The 12,973-nt window shown below is 51.9% G+C and overlaps 1 protein-coding gene across 8 annotated transcripts in view; it reads left to right on the forward strand.

The window, feature by feature from the left end:
* The window catches only part of IP6K1 (inositol hexakisphosphate kinase 1), a 228,250-nt gene that overhangs the window by 14,067 nt on the left and 201,210 nt on the right, over nt 1–12,973 (forward strand). For 3 of the 8 annotated variants that reach the window (XM_084634316.1, XM_084634319.1, XM_084634293.1), the window contains 3 exons: nt 57–210; nt 343–553; nt 11,456–11,666. The gene's annotated coding sequence lies outside the window, so the exon portion shown is untranslated. Of the gene's footprint in view, nt 1–56; nt 211–342; nt 554–6,161; nt 8,357–11,169; nt 11,324–11,455; nt 11,667–12,973 lie in introns of those variants that run through there. The other 5 variants (XM_084634290.1, XM_084634292.1, XM_084634320.1 and 2 more) reach the window with 4 other exon arrangements.

The raw sequence follows: 12,973 nt of genomic DNA on the forward strand, positions 1-12,973 counted from the left end.
TTTGACATGAATGCTGTGTGTCCCTAACTTTCCCTGTGTATTGCACCAATGTCTAGGTGGTGGGAATAAACGTGTGCAATTTTTGGAGATGCTCCAGCTTTCTGTATGGAAGTTATGGACACCCCTTTGTAAGTTGAGACCCAGGAGGGGGATGCGACGAGGATACTCTTGGCCTGGGAAGCGAGAGAAAGGCCAGAGGAGGAGCAACAGGTAGGGCAGGGGCCAGGCAGTTCGAAGCGAGTCTCGGCTGGCTTGGGGCTCAGGGGGAGAAGCTAAGAAGTGCTAAGAAGTTCTGTCCTGCGCTGCGTTCCTGTCGACTAATAAACCTTCTGTTTTTACCAGCTTGGCTGAGAGTCACGTCTGCCGGTGTGTCATGGAATCACCGGGGCGATGCTCTGGAACTACTCCGTCTGACGCCAGCCAAGACTCTGGGGGAGCATGCCTCCTCTCTCAGAGCATACTGTCTCCAGGCAAGAAGCTTAAACATCTTCACCTTTCCTGGGTCTGACCTTGGAGCATTCAGCATCCGCATCCACACCGTGCACTTCCCACAGTGAGTCTGCCCGGGTGGGGTTCCTGGGGAAGCCAGAGGGTCCTGCACCTCAACTCCGCAGTCAGGCATGACTCTCAGTCAGCCAATAAAACAGAAGGTTTATTAGTGGACAGTAACACAGCGTAGGACAGAACTTGTTAGCACAGAAATCAGCGACTTTCAGCCAAGTCTATCTTTCAAGTCCTGGGCCAGACGCGCTGCACTAGCCCTCTTCCAGTCTCCTAATGCAGACTGCCAGCTTCCAACACCCCCCTGTTGCCCCTTCTCCGTCTCTTTGTCTTGCTTCCCAGGGAAAATGTGTCACCGGGTCACATAGGTGCAAACGGCTGGGTAGCCTCACCTGCCCTGAGGTCCTCAGTAAAAATCACACGCCCAACTCATACGCAACAAAACAAGATGAATAAAACCCCACTTTGTCACAGCTCTTCCTCCTCAGAGACCGGAACTGGGTGGGGCACTTTGGCCAGTGGCCTGCGTAAGTTCTGTCCCGCATTTCTGGGACAAAGCATCGGCTACAATCTTGGCACTCCCCTTAACGTGGACCACCTCCATGTCATAATCCTGAAGCTGGAGACCCCACCTCAGGAGCTTGGCATTGGCCCGTTTCATCTAGTGTAGCCACCTCAGGGGTGAATGGTTAGTGTACACGGTGAAGCGGCGCCCAAACAGATACGGCTGCAGATTTGTAAGGGACCACACCATGGCCAGACATTCCCTTTCTATTGCTGGATAAGTCTGCTCCGAGGGCAGCAGCTTCCTGTACAGGTACATGATGGAGTGTCTCTCCCGCGTTCCATCAACCTGCATTAGCACGTGCACCCAGCGCTGTGTACGAGGCATCGGTGAACACCATAAAGGGCTTGTCAAAGTCTGGGTTTACCAGCATCGCACAGGCGCCAACTTTCATTTCGCAGTGCAAACATGGGAGGGAGGGGGTGAGAAGCAAGGGAGCTACAATGCAATGAGTCACCTGCATGAGGCCCCACCAGGGGAATTGCTCAACCTTGCTTGGAGAGACATTCCATTTGTTCTACAAGCACATGGACTGAGAGTGTAAAACAGGGAGAATGGACACATACTGGGCCCTTCTCCTGCCCCACCTCTTCTGCAAGCAACCAGGCAGGACACTGAGAAGAACACAAGACTCCAACACAGGAGTTTGGCCCAGGTTTAAGGAACAAATCTGTATATTAAGGACTGCAATATCCAGTAGGGTGAGAAAAACTGCTTAATCTAGTTGCTGCCCAATCTAAAGGGTTGAGAGTTTAGACTGTGCTTATATTTTATTTTATTTTCGTAACCACTCTGACTTGTTATGCCTCGACTTAAAATCACTTTAGATCTAGCTTTATAGTTAATACATTTGTTTATTCTACCTGAAGCAGTGCATTTGTAGCAGAGACTCCCCTTGGCATAACAAGCCTGGTACATATCAATTTCTTTGTTAACTTGATGAACTCATATAAGCTTGCAGTGTCCAGCGGCCATAACTGGACACTGCAAGACGGAAGTTCCCAGGGTTATGTCTGGGACCGGAGATATTGGCTAGTATCATTCAATTGCAACTAGCTTGGAGCAGCTTACATGCCAGAGGCTGTGTGTGAACAGCCCAGGGGTGGGGTGGGGGGTGGGGTCTCACAGCAGAGCAGGGTAAGACTGGCTCCCAGAGTCAAAGAAACAGATAGCCGTGGGGGGAGCAGACGGACACACCGACAGGCAGAAACCACGGTTGGAGTGCATGGACCCACTGCTGTCTGAAGTGTCCCTTTATTATTCTGCTACAAAACAAAAACTAACAGGACACTGGGGCTTTCCTGGGAGGGTGGGGGAAGGACAGAGCCCCTGACCATTTCCAGGGACAGGACATCACAGACAACACTTTCAGATAAGGCACTGCTAAGCCCTGCCCCGCTCCCTGCAGCACAGGCTCTAGTACAGGGGTGGCTCACAATTTCAGCCTGTGCACGTCTGCGGAAGCACACTATGTAGAAGTCCAGTCTGTCATATCCACCATCAGGCGGAATCCACCCCGTAGGAGGGTTCCTGTCGGTCAGTGCACTGTTCAGTGGTGCGTTGAAAATATTCCTTAGTCTGAGACCATGAAAGTAGGCTTCCTGATCACCGCAGAACTGTATCATGTTCTTGGGAGTGGTGGGGCAGAAAGAGATAGGACCGACTCTTCTGCCGAGCTAAGTGTGTGGTTGGATCGATTAATGATATTGTTAAGTGAGTTGAGGGAACCACTGTTGTAGCATGTAGGAGTTTAGATAGTTTACTGTCCTTTTTCCTCTGTAGAGAAGTGAATTGTGCGTTGTAAATGGCTTGTCTCGTTTTTGTAAAGTCCAGCCACGTGGAATTTTGTGTGCAAGGTTGGTTTTGTATGAGAGTTTCTAGTTTTGAGAGCTCATTCTTGATCTTCTGTTTGCTGTACAGGATGCTGATCAGATAGGTTCCTCAGTTTCTTTGAGAGTGTGTGGCACAGTCTCTCACCGTAGTCAGTGTAGTAAGTCGATTGCAACGGATTTTTTACCTTCAGTCCGTTTGGTATGATGTCCATCTGTTTGCACTTGGGGAGAAAGATGATGTCTGTCTGTATCTGTGCAATTTTTTTTGTTCAAGTTGATGGATTTCCACTCCATACGGCTAAATTTAGTGCCTTGCATGGTGACAAGTAGCAGCCGGGAGTCTATCAACCCAATTCCCCAGTCAGCGGGGGGGGGCGCGGTGCGGGGCGCCCCAATCAGAAAGCGAAGGAGCTGAAAGCGAAGGAGCTGGAACTGGAGGAGCAGAGACTGGTGGGCAGAGGGCCTGCCAGGGGAGTAAATGAAGAAGGACCCAAGATGCCAGTTCTGCAGAGAATCTAGACACCAAATTGTCACCCCAGTTTAAGGAGGGGGGATATTAATGCCTACTTCACGTCCTTCACATCCTTCAAGGCTTGTGATCTGATCCAGATTGACCCTGCAGACAGGCTCCGCTGTGTAACCGCCCCCTGCTGGGTTCCAAGGCCAAGGAGGGATTGAGCTAAATGGATGGTATTGAGATGGGGAACTATGACCTGTTCAAACAGGCTTTGCTACTGAAGTTTGAACTGATCCCCAAGGTGTACGATTCTGGGGTGTACGCAAGACCCCAAGTGTCACTTACAAGGAGGTCACCAACCTGCTGTGGGAATATCTCCGCAAGTGGGGGAAGGGTACAGGGGCCACTACCTCCGAGGGATTGAAGCAGCTGTATGACATCTCTTCTCCAGACCTTAAGATGTGGTTAGTGGACCCAAAGCACTGGGCACTAGCGGATGAGTTTGTGGACAGCAGATGGGGGGGGGGGCGCGAAGGAGACCGATATCGGGGAGTCAGAAGGGTGGGTCACCCAGAGACCTCTCAAAGTTGCGAGTCCAAGAAGCCCAACTCAGGGGTGCCCATGAGCCAGAGCGGGCCAACCCCCCCACTCGTGGGACTTGAGGGACCTGAAATGTAATTACTGTGGCCGAAAAAGACACAAAGTGGCGCAATGCCTGAAGATGAAGGAACTGCAGGCCAAGCAGAATCCTCAGAGTGTCAACTGGGCGGAAGCCCACCGAGAGGGGGCACCACCAGTCCAGGGGGCCGCAGTCAACATGGCAGAGTCAGGGAGAGGAGAACGCCAGTGCAGAGGAGCAGGGGAAGGTGGGGCTCCAGTTCCAGAGCACCTGTACTCAATCCCCTGGGTGAGAATGAAACATGCCTCATGGAAAAATCGCGAGCTCATCCCCATTGAGGTGGGCGGAAGGAGCGTCCAGGGGTTCTGGGACACAGGCAGAGAGGTGACACTGGCCAGGCCAGAGGCGGTAGACCCAGACCAGCGAGTGCCTGATGCATAGCTGACCCTGAGAGGTGTGTTCAGGCCCCTCGACAAGATTCCTGTAGCAAAGATGCATCTGAACGGGGGGGGTGCCTAAGGAGGGCCCCCAAAGAGTTTGGGGTGCATGATAAGCTACTCCTGGAGGAACTAATGGGTCTTGACTTGGGGGACTGGCCGGGTGGCACTCAGAGCACCCTGATCCTTCCCCAGAGTCAGAGCCAGTGAGGGACACCCTGTCCTGAGCCAGCAGTGCGAAACCTCCCAATGTGGGGAGCAAAGCACCAAGGGTAGGGTTCAAAAGGGCTGGGCCTGAGCCTCTGTCCCAAGATGGGGAAACCAATGCATAGCCAGCCAGGGCTGTGGCCCCAAACCCAGCAGCGGAATTCCAGATTGAGCTGTAGGCGGATCCCTCCTTAAAGAAGCTGAGGGCCTTTGCTGGCCACAGTGGTGCCGGACCCCTGGGGAGGACAGCTGGGAGAGCTTCCTGTGAGAGAAGGGAATGGGCTGGTTTGGGGGCAGACTGAACCTTGTAAAGCCAGGAGTCAGTTTGTGATTCCCCAGTCTGGCCCATGATGTTCCCCTTTTGAGGCATCAGGGCAGCTAGCACGCCAGGCAGCGGCTGCTGCAGAACTTTTACTGGCTCGGGTCTTGGACGCTGTCCAACAGTATTGCAGGTCCTGTGACTCCTGCCAGAGGGTGGGGAAGGCCTGGGGTAAGTGCAAAGCATCTCTGAGACATTTGCCCATCATACAGCCTTTTCATCATGGAAATAGTGGGGCCCCTCAGCAAGGCAATCCGCGCTGGGAAGAAATACATTCTGGTGGTGGTACCCCGATGCAGTGGCCTAGTCCTCTATCGAGGAAGGCACCGTGGCAGATGTACTGCTGACCATTTTCAGCAGAGTGGGGTTCCCCAAGGAGGTCCTTACTGACCAGCAGTCCAACTTCATGTCAGCCCTGCTCCAGTGCTTGTGGGAGAAGTGTGGGGATCAGGCACACCTGGGCCACTGCATGTCACCCTCAGTCCTATGGGCTGATGGAGAGGTTCAATGGGACTCTAAAGATGATGCTGAAAACATTTATGGCCCAGCACCCGCAGGAGTGGGACAAGTATTTACCCTACGTGCTGTTCGCATACAGGGAAGTTCCCCAGGAATCCACAGGGTTTTCCCCATTCGAGTTGCTTTATGAGAGAAGAGTGAGGGGACCCTTGGACTTGATGAGGGACGACGGGGAAGGGAAGCCCTCTCCCCATGGAGAATCTGTGGTGGAATACGTACTGATTTTCCGGGAAAATCTCACTGAGCTTATGGGTTTGGACAGGAGAAACCAAGTCAGGGCCTAAGGGAAGCAGAAAAGCGGGGGCCCCTCCTGTGCCACTGGGGACCAGGTGATGCTTCTCATCCCCGTGAAGAAGAATAAGTTGCAAGCTGCCTGGGATAGGCCTCTCAAGGTCATCAAACAAGGAGGTGAACTATACGGTGAAACCTTTTTCAGCACCCTAAAGCCTGCGATTGAATCAAAAAATCTGAACACTGCTGCTGGATGTACAGCCCAGATCCAGTTCAACGTTGTCACGACAGCTATATAGTCAGATATTCGTTTAGATCAGAGATGGGCAAACTTTTTGGCCCGAGGATCACATGTCGGTATGGAAATTGTATGGCGGGCCATTAATGCTCAGAAAATTGGGGGTTGGGGTGTGGGAGGGGAGGAAGGATACGGCTGGGGCTGCGGGCTCTGGGGTGGTGCCAGAAATGAAGCGTTCAGGGTGCAGGAGGGGGATGAGGGCTGGGGCAGGGAGTTGGTGCACTGGAGGAGGTTGGGGTGCAGTCTCCGGGTGGCGCTTACCTCAAGCATCTCTGGAAGCAGCAGCATGTGCCCTGTCCAGCACCGTCCCTACAGCTCCCATTGGCGGCGCTTGTGGTAGGGGCCGCATGAAGAGCCATCTTACATCTTAGTAAGAGCCAGAGAGGGGGAACCAGATCCTGCTGTTTCCGGGAGCCACACAGATCCATGGCACAGTACTTTCATTTGTCGTGTAACTGACATTTCACTAGCAGCTCTCTGTAGTGTGCAAGCAGGTGTGGTAATAAATGCACCGCACAGAATTTGGACTGCCTGGGCTTGTGTTAAATCTAATTTTTAATGTTCTGATTTTGATGCTGACCCAAAAGTTTGGCAGCCAGAGTCAATCCTGCATCTTGGCAGGGCCCAGACTAGAACTAGGTGACCCTTGCGGTCCCTCCCAACCCTATGGGGCTATGATCCTAGTACCGGGTCTGATTCAGGCTCTGTATAGGGTCAGCAGTGTTTTCTGATCCAGCCTCCAAACAGACCCAGCAATCCGTGTATGGGAAGCTGGACGTGGCCGATGATCATATTCCTATGCTTATAGCCGTGTGCTGTGCGCTACATAATATTTTTGAAGGGACGGGTGAATGCTTCACTCAGGGCTGAACCGCAAAGGCTCAGCACCTGGAGGCTAGCTTTGAACAGCCAGAGACCAGGGCTATTAGAAGGGCACAGCACGGGACCATAAGGATCAGGGATGCTTTGAGGCAGCAATTTGAAGCTGAAACCTATACTCGAGATTGCAGTGCTTGTAATGCTAGGAGGTGATTGGTGCACATGATGCAAGAAGGGAACTTAACATAGCTGTATCTATGTTACTTTGCAGTGCTCTTTTTGCTTTCACTTAATAGAATAAAGATTGCTTTCAAACAAACACAATTCTTTTACTGAAAGACAACAACCGGAAGAGAGAGTCCAATGAAAAAAATCATCAGTCGGGAGCAGGATGGGGGAGAATGGAGGGTATGGAAGGTCTCAAGAGGAGGAGGGGGGTCTCAGCACGGCTACAGATTTGTGTATGTCCAGGGATCATACCCAAACCTGGGCAAGTGTTGAGTGTAGTGGGTATTGGGAGTCCACACTGCTGGACTTTGAGGAGGGAGGAGTGGAATGCTGCGGGTAGAGAGTGGATCCAGGAGGTTGATAAGAGTGTGTTGGCGATGTGTGTGTGTGTGTGTGTGGTGCTTTGGGAAAGAGTTTTCCGACAGTGGCTGCAGGGGAAGGTGGGCGTGGAGCTGCTCGGTTTGAAGAGCTAGTACCTCTGGAGCATGTCCGCTTGACGCTCCATGACTGTTAAGAGCCCCTCCGTGGCTTCTTTCTGGTGTGCTGCGTTCTCCTTTCATTCCGTCTTCTCACTGTCCCACCACTCCTTCAATTCCTTTTTCTCAGCAGCGGAGTGGATGATAACCTCACGCATAAAGTCCTCCTTACTTCTTCACCGTTTTCGAATTCTTCGCAACCGCTCTGCCGCCGATAACAAAGAGGGAGGCTGGTCTCCCAAGGTCATCTGTGTGAAGTTTAAATACAACATTTTACAGAAGCAGTATTGTTTGCTACATAGACAGCACTCTTTCAGTGCTTTAAAACACAGCTGGTACTCACACAACTGTCAGTATCTGGTTGACCCCAGGCAAGCACACATAAGCCACAAGACTCCCAAAATGGTGAGTAGCAGCAGGGACAGGGTAAATCACTGTTTCGGGACCCTGCTGTACACTGGACACTTGGCTCTTGGGCACTTGGGGAGAGCCAGCACTGTAGGGTGGGCCTGATATTCATTCCTGTCTCCACACTTTCCACAGGAGGTGATCATTATGGGTGATATCTCGCTGCTGAGGGTGAGCAGGGAATCAAGGGACAGTGTTCTCTAAGCCTGCGGCTTCTGCCCTGGCCCTATGTGAATGGCGCGTGTGTACCTATGGATTCCTATCTTGTGCAGAAGCTATAAAAGGGGGTGGAATAGGACAAAAGAGGCTGCCGGCCATGAGAAAACCCCTTCTTACCACCTGAGATGTCTGCTGGAACTAACTAGGACTGTACCAGGGAAAGGATTGGGCCCAGACTAGGAAGGAGTCTGTGAAAGAAGTTTATTGGAATGTCTCTGCGGGTGAGCTATTACCTGTTATCCGTTTCTTAATGCTTTTAGGCTTAGACTTGTGTGTTTTTGCTTTATTTTTGCTTGGTGACTTCTTTTGTTCTGTCTGTTGTTACTTCAAACCACTTGAATCCTACTTTTATATTTAATAAAATCACTTTTGTTTATTAATAAACCCAGAGTAAGTGATGAATACCTGGGGGAGCAAACAGCTGTGCATATCTCTCTATCAGTGATATTGAGGGTGAACAATTTATGAATTTACCCTGTATAAGCTTTATAACAAGTACAATGGATTTGTTTGGGGTTTGGCTCCTATTGGGACGTGGGTGCTGGAGACAGGTAACCTGCTGAGCTGTTTTCAAAGTCTGCAGCTTTGGGGGTGTGGCCCAGACCCTGGGTCTGTGTTGCAGCAGACTAGCGTGTCTGGCTCAACAAGGCAGGGTTCTGGAAGTCCCAAGCTGGCAGGGAAAACAGGCTCAGAGGTAATTTCTGTAACATCAGGTAACAGTCCAAGGAAGGAGGTCTCTGTGAATGAACACGTCACAGTTAGGGATAGGGTACAGAGTAACCTAGCCAAATTGGAGGATTGGGACAAAATTAATTTGATGAGGTTCAACAAGGAAAAATGCACTTAGCACTTAGCACGTAAGAATCCCATGAACCACCACAGGCTGGGGACTGTCTGGCTAAGCAGCAGTTCTGCAGAAAAGGACCTGGGGATTACAGTGGCTGAGAAGCTGGATGCGAGTGAGCAGTGTGCCCTTGTTACCAAGAAGGCTAACCACATATTGGGCTGCATTAGGAGGAGCATTGCCAGCAGACCGAGGGCTTATATTCCCCGCTATTAGGCACTGGTGAGGCCACATCTGGAGTATTGCGTCCAGTTTTGGGCCCCCCCCCACTACAGAAAGGATGTGGACAAATTGGAGAGAGTCCAGCGGAGGGCAGCGAAAATGATTAGGGGGCTGGGGCACATGACTTATGAGGAGAGGCTGAGGGAACCGGACTTGTTTAGTCTGCAGGAGAGGGGAGTTGATAGCAGCCTTCAAAAGAGGATGGATCATAGCTGTTCTTAGTGGTGGCAGATGACAGAACAAGGAGTAATGGTCTCAAGTTGCAGTGGGGGACGTCTAGGTTCGATATTAGGAAACACTATTTCACTAGGAGGGTTGTGAACCACTGGAATGGTTTACCGAGGAAGGTGGTGAAATCTCCATCCTTAGACATTTTTAAGGCCCCGCTTGACGAAGCCCGGGCTGGGATGATTTAGGTTGTGTTGGTCCTTCTTTGATCGGGGGTTGGACTAGATCACCTCCTGAGTTCTCTTCCAACCCTAATCGTCTATGATTTGTAACAACAGCTGCTTTGGAACCAGCCTGGCCTCACTAACCTAGCTGTTCACCAGGTGGAGACAGGAGTCCACCCTCCTGTAAGATGCTCCCAATTCTGGGTCACTGGGAAAACAGCCAAGGACCTGGTGGGAGAGGTCGGAGACATTCTGACTTTAGGGCGTGATCCAGCCATCCACCAGCCCCGGGGGCCTGTCACTTGTGCCGGTCCACAGGAAAGATGGGTCGATCCGACTCTCAATGCCATCACCATGTCTGCCGCCTGCACATACCTACTCCTGATGAGAGCCTAGACAAGTGGGGGGGACTCAGTACCCATGACCAAGGATGTCACCAAAGGCTACTGGCAGGTGCCTTTCGATCCAGATGCCAGGTTGAAACCTGCTTTTGTTACCTCTTTGGGGCTGTACAAGTCCGACCTTTCAGCCTTAAGGAAGGGTCGGTCACCTACCGGTGCCAGACGGATCAATTACTGATGGTGATGGAGAATTTTACCCTAGCGTACATTGATAATATTTGTGCCATTAGTCAGACCTGGGAGGACCATGTGTCCCAGGTGATTAGGGGGCTGAGTTACCTCCAGGATTCAGGGCCGACTGTAAAAGCTAGGAAGTGCAAGGTGGGGATGGCAGAGGTGTCGTACCTGAGCCACAAGGTAGAGAGCGGCTGCCTAAAGCCAGAGCCAGCCAATGTCGGGGCGACCAGAGATTGGCCTGCTCTCCAGACTATGAAACAGACCCAGGGCTTTATTGGGATGGCGGGGCACTACCAGAGGCTTGTGCCCCACTTTAGCTCTGTGTCAGCTCCCAAGAAGGGTAAGCTAGACAAGCTGGTCTGATCGGAGCAGTGCCAGAGGGCTCTCTGCACACTGAAGGAGGATCTGGTCAAGGGCCCGGTGCTGGGAAACCCAGACTTTGACAAGTCCTTTATGGTGTTCACCGATGCCCCAGACACAGGACTGGGCACGGTGCCGAGGCAGGCCCATGCAAAGGGGGCGAAACACCACATCATGTACCTGAGCAGGAAGCTGCTGCCCTGGGAGCAGGGCTATGCAGCCATAGAGAAGGAATGCCTGGCCATGGAGTGGGCTCTTACAAGGCTGCAGCCGGATCTATTTGGGCAGCGCTTCACTGTGTGCACAGACTACTCGCCCTGCCATGGCTGCGTCAGATGAGAGGGGCCAATGCCAAGCTCCTGAAGTGGAGTCTGTCATTAAAGGATTACGCTATGGAGGTGGTCCATAGTGGTTAAAGGGAGTGAAAGTGTTTTAAAGGCTGATGCTTTGTGCCGGAGAGGGAGACCTGAACTTCCCCAGGTCACTGGCTAAAGTGAACCCGCTCAGTTAGGTCTCGAAGAGGGGAAGAGGGGAGACATGTGGTGGGATTTCCCCTTCTTATGTTGTATATGAGGCTTACTGTTTGACATGAATGCTGTGTGTCCCTAACTTTCCCTGTGTATTGCACCAATGTCTAGGTGGTGGGAATAAACGTGTGCAATTTTTGGAGATGCTCCAGCTTTCTGTATGGAAGTTATGGACACCCCTTTGTAAGTTGAGACCCAGGAGGGGGATGCGACGAGGATACTCTTGGCCTGGGAAGCGAGAGAAAGGCCAGAGGAGGAGCAACAGGTAGGGCAGGGGCCAGGCAGTTCGAAGCGAGTCTCGGCTGGCTTGGGGCTCAGGGGGAGAAGCTAAGAAGTGCTAAGAAGTTCTGTCCTGCGCTGCGTTCCTGTCGACTAATAAACCTTCTGTTTTTACCAGCTTGGCTGAGAGTCACGTCTGCCGGTGTGTCATGGAATCACCGGGGCGATGCTCTGGAACTACTCCGTCTGACGCCAGCCAAGACTCTGGGGGAGCATGCCTCCTCTCTCAGAGCATACTGTCTCCAGGCAAGAAGCTTAAACATCTTCACCTTTCCTGGGTCTGACCTTGGAGCATTCAGCATCCCCATCCACACCGTGCACTTCCCACAGTGAGTCTGCCCGGGTGGGGTTCCTGGGGAAGCCAGAGGGTCCTGCACCTCAACTCCGCAGTCAGGCATGACTCTCAGTCAGCCAATAAAACAGAAGGTTTATTAGTGGACAGTAACACAGCGTAGGACAGAACTTGTTAGCACAGAAATCAGCGACTTTCAGCCAAGTCTATCTTTCAAGTCCTGGGCCAGACGCGCTGCACTAGCCCTCTTCCAGTCTCCTAATGCAGACTGCCAGCTTCCAACACCCCCCTGTTGCCCCTTCTCCGTCTCTTTGTCTTGCTTCCCAGGGAAAATGTGTCACCGGGTCACATAGGTGCAAACGGCTGGGTAGCCTCACCTGCCCTGAGGTCCTCAGTAAAAATCACACGCCCAACTCATACGCAACAAAACAAGATGAATAAAACCCCACTTTGTCACAGCTCTTCCTCCTCAGAGACCGGAACTGGGTGGGGCACTTTGGCCAGTGGCCTGCGTAAGTTCTGTCCCGCATTTCTGGGACAAAGCATCGGCTACAATCTTGGCACTCCCCTTAACGTGGACCACCTCCATGTCATAATCCTGAAGCTGGAGACCCCACCTCAGGAGCTTGGCATTGGCCCGTTTCATCTAGTGTAGCCACCTCAGGGGTGAATGGTTAGTGTACACGGTGAAGCGGCGCCCAAACAGATACGGCTGCAGATTTGTAAGGGACCACACCATGGCCAGACATTCCCTTTCTATTGCTGGATAAGTCTGCTCCGAGGGCAGCAGCTTCCTGTACAGGTACATGATGGAGTGTCTCTCCCGCGTTCCATCAACCTGCATTAGCACGTGCACCCAGCGCTGTGTACGAGGCATCGGTGAACACCATAAAGGGCTTGTCAAAGTCTGGGTTTACCAGCATCGCACAGGCGCCAACTTTCATTTCGCAGTGCAAACATGGGAGGGAGGGGGTGAGAAGCAAGGGAGCTACAATGCAATGAGTCACCTGCATGAGGCCCCACCAGGGGAATTGCTCAACCTTGCTTGGAGAGACATTCCATTTGTTCTACAAGCACATGGACTGAGAGTGTAAAACAGGGAGAATGGACACATACTGGGCCCTTCTCCTGCCCCACCTCTTCTGCAAGCAACCAGGCAGGACACTGAGAAGAACACAAGACTCCAACACAGGCGTTTGGCCCAGGTTTAAGGAACAAATCTGTATATTAAGGACTGCAATATCCAGTAGGGTGAGAAAAACTGCTTAATCTAGTTGCTGCCCAATCTAAAGGGTTGAGAGTTTAGACTGTGCTTATATTTTATTTTATTTTCGTAACCACTCT

This window comes from Lepidochelys olivacea (genome assembly GCF_965140295.1).
Source record: "Lepidochelys olivacea isolate rLepOli2 genome assembly, chromosome: 7".
Taxonomy (NCBI): Eukaryota; Metazoa; Chordata; order Testudines; family Cheloniidae; genus Lepidochelys; species Lepidochelys olivacea.